This window comes from Camponotus vicinus, unplaced genomic scaffold (assembly GCF_025532165.1).
Source record: "Camponotus vicinus isolate PSW18456_S1 unplaced genomic scaffold, iyCamVici1.0 SCAF_13, whole genome shotgun sequence".
Taxonomy (NCBI): Eukaryota; Metazoa; Arthropoda; class Insecta; order Hymenoptera; family Formicidae; genus Camponotus; species Camponotus vicinus.
This window is the reverse complement of record NW_028141949.1, coordinates 4,325,569-4,328,947: the sequence shown is the minus strand read 5'-3', so window position 1 is coordinate 4,328,947 and position 3,379 is coordinate 4,325,569. Positions and strand designations below refer to the sequence as shown.

The 3,379-nt window shown below is 34.7% G+C and overlaps 1 protein-coding gene across 2 annotated transcripts in view; it reads left to right on the top strand.

Annotated features, from left to right (window-relative positions):
* Positions 1–3,379, top strand: part of LOC145964646 (putative fatty acyl-CoA reductase CG5065) — a 47,349-nt gene that overhangs the window by 28,507 nt on the left and 15,463 nt on the right. The gene's annotated exons all lie outside the window — the stretch shown is intronic.

Below are 3,379 nucleotides of genomic sequence, written 5' to 3'. Positions count from 1 at the left end.
GTGGTAGGGAGAAGGGGTGGAAGTAGGGGATGATGTCGGTATGGGATAGGAAGGCTGAAGCGAAAGAGAAAGAGAGAGGGATAGGAGAAGTAGAGAGGTAAGCAAACGTCGAAATTAGCGAGAGAAAAAGAGAGACACAACTGGAAGAAAACAAAAAAAAGAAATACAAAGGAAGAGATTTTAAAGTAAAAGAATAAAACAACTGTACAACGAGAGAGAGAAGAAAAAAACGATGACAAAGAAAAATAATTAGAAAGATAAAGAAAAACAAGATAGAGAGGAAAGAAAGAGATGTTGCAATGAGTAGAAGATAGAAAGGGGAAAAGGGCAGAAGAGAGAGAGGATTAAAAAAATGTCGAAACGAGAGGGAGCCACAGAAATAGCCAGTCGGCACAGTCATGAAGAGAAAATGCGCAAAGGGGAAAAGATCTACAGCGGTCAAACAGTGGTTGCAGAGGAAAGTCGACGCTTTATATTATTAAGTTTGCAAAGAGCCAGTCTAAAAAGCACTCTATCACGATTCTCTATCACTCTATCTACGATTAAATCAGCGACGATGATGGCGAGCATTACATGAAAGATATTTGTTGCATAGAGAGGAAAGGAACAGGAAAAAGAAAAGAAAAATAAAGATAAATGAAAGGTAAGGAAGCTGGTAAGTATGATGAAGAAGAAAGGAAGAAATTAATGAAACAATGAATGAGGGAGAAAAAAGAGAGAGAAATAATGATAATAATAATGTGATATAATGATAAAGACATTATCATTATTATATAAAGAAAGAAAGGAAGAATATAGAGGAAGGAAAATCTACTTTTATATCTAGATGAAAAAATTGAGGCAATAAGAGATTTTCTTAAATAAAAGCTCGAACTAGAGAAAGAATCAGAAAACATGTATAAAATAAAACGAGAAAGAAGAATGCTCACATAGAGTGAAAAATATCTATTTTTATTTGTTGTAAAAAGTCAAAGAACGACTCTTGGCTCTTAAGTATGACTTCCGAGCCAAAAATCGAGCCTCTTTAAATGTTAAAAGAAGTACTTACAATTCCAAGCGACATAGAGAACGTATATAAGACGAAATGAAAGGCAAGCTAGACGAAAAACTATTCTCTTATAGCCAATACCGTTATACAGACAAGGAAATATTATAAAAAAATCAAATATATATAACACACATATTCAAAATCGAAATAAAAATGATGTAAGTCGAGACAAAGGATAGTTTGAATGCATGAAATAAAGACATGATCCAAAATTCTTCTTGGAAGGAAAGTCAACGAAAGACGATAAAAATGTAAATATCATGAAGGGACTCGAAGTAGAGAACAGGCATGAAGGAATGCATAGGACGCAAGATGGAGTAGAAAAGAGTAAACACACGTAGGTGGACGAGATGAAGGACGAGGGAAGGAGGGAAGGGGCTCGCCGGCTGCCGGGGTGCAAGACGCAGGGTGACGGCAGATCGTTAGGGTGGGAATGGAAGGGGACGAACGAGAGGAACAAGGACGTGGGGGCGCGCGCGCGAAGCAGCACTGGGCCATCGATCGGCTGCGCGCGATGATGACCGCCGCCGCCACCGCCACTGCCACCGCCATCGCCACCACCGTCGTCGTCGTGGTCGTCGTCGTCGTCATCGTCATAGCAGCTGAGCATTTCGCACCGCACGCAGATTCGTAGCAGCGATTTCTCGCTTTCCTCACGCGCGCGCGCGCGCTTAAGTGCGAGGGGTGAAAGAAGAGCGCGGCGACTGCGGCGAGGGTGGAAAAGCACTCGACAAGGGGCGGGTGAAACCGCGACAGGGTCAGTAAAGGGAATCGGGGATTAACCGCTCTGAGAGATGTTCGCGTCTACAGATTTCCTTGCTCACTCGTTCTCGATCCGAGAGCTCGACATACCGGATAATGGTGGCGAACACGTTACGTGTGTCCGACTTTTTGGGACCAATCCGAGTGGCCACGAGAAACTGACTGACTCTCATGACGACGGTCTTTTGGGTCAAGTGAGCCCAATCGTGAGTCAAAAAGTCCAGTTAGCGTATTTCTCGTAGATGTGCCGACTTGTACATTTGTTTGTCAATGCGTAAGAAATTTGATTTTAGACGAAGGTGGACAAAAATAACTGGACTTTTATCTCTAAAAAATAATTTATAGAAAATATAATACACAAAAAAGTATTTACAAATCACAATTGTTAAAAAAATGTAATGTTAAACGAAGCTGAAGAAATGTGATACTTTTCTATGTAATATACTTCTAACTCGAAAGTTTTTCTAGTCTTTTACTATTTTTAAAAAGATGTTATAAGAGAAAACTATGAAATATTATAAATCTCTTTTTCTGCTAAATTTTTATTCAGAAATTTGATAAAAAAAATATTTCGATAAATACCCCACTAAAAACTTAATTACAAACTGTATTTAAGAAACTGTATAATAACTGTGTAATAATTAAAATAGATGTTATATATATGTACATTAATTATTATAATTATACATTAATTATTATATATATTGTGCGATAATATAAAATTTTAATTTTTCTTCTAATAATTTTATAATCAATTTGTATTTTGTATTTTCAATTGACAAAACCTATCGAGATGCATTATTAGCTTATTTAACCAAGACAAATCGTGTCTATTCTTATCACTTTGCGTGATGCGATGTCAAAGAAATACATACTCTATATCGATCGCTTTATCCTTATCTATGTACGAGTGCATTGACGCTGCAAGAAACTCTGCATATATTGATTTCGTATGAAAAAACCGAAGAGCAGTTACGACCACAGAACTGATAAACACATTCAATATGCTACTTTATGCAGATTTTTTTATTAATAAATTTGGTTAAAAAATATCTCAAAACATGACACACAAAAATTATAAAAGTATTTAATTAAAAAAAACACAAAATATATAGATTCATATATTAATAATAATTACTATATTAATGATGTGAGTACATTTGTTTGTATGTGTATATTGAATATATATTATCCATTAGCTACTTTCCCAATTATACATATAATAATTGTTATTAATAAATGGGAATTTTAATATAAAAAATATTAAAATCTATGTTTAATCAATTAATTTTACATTGATCTTATTTTATCAAAATTCATTTTTCATCTATTTTTATTTTTAATTTTAAAATTCTATTTTTGATGATAATAGATTATAACAGTTCGTTGTTAGTATTTCATAAAGAACTTGGAGCATGAAAAATTATGGAATCATTTGCAATGAAATTGACATATTTTTCCGACAATGAAAACTTATAATAACACAATTGTATACGATCTAAATAGCTATAAAAGAGCATTACTTTGATGTACAATCATATTAAGTGTAAGAAATATTTTGTGCGTGAT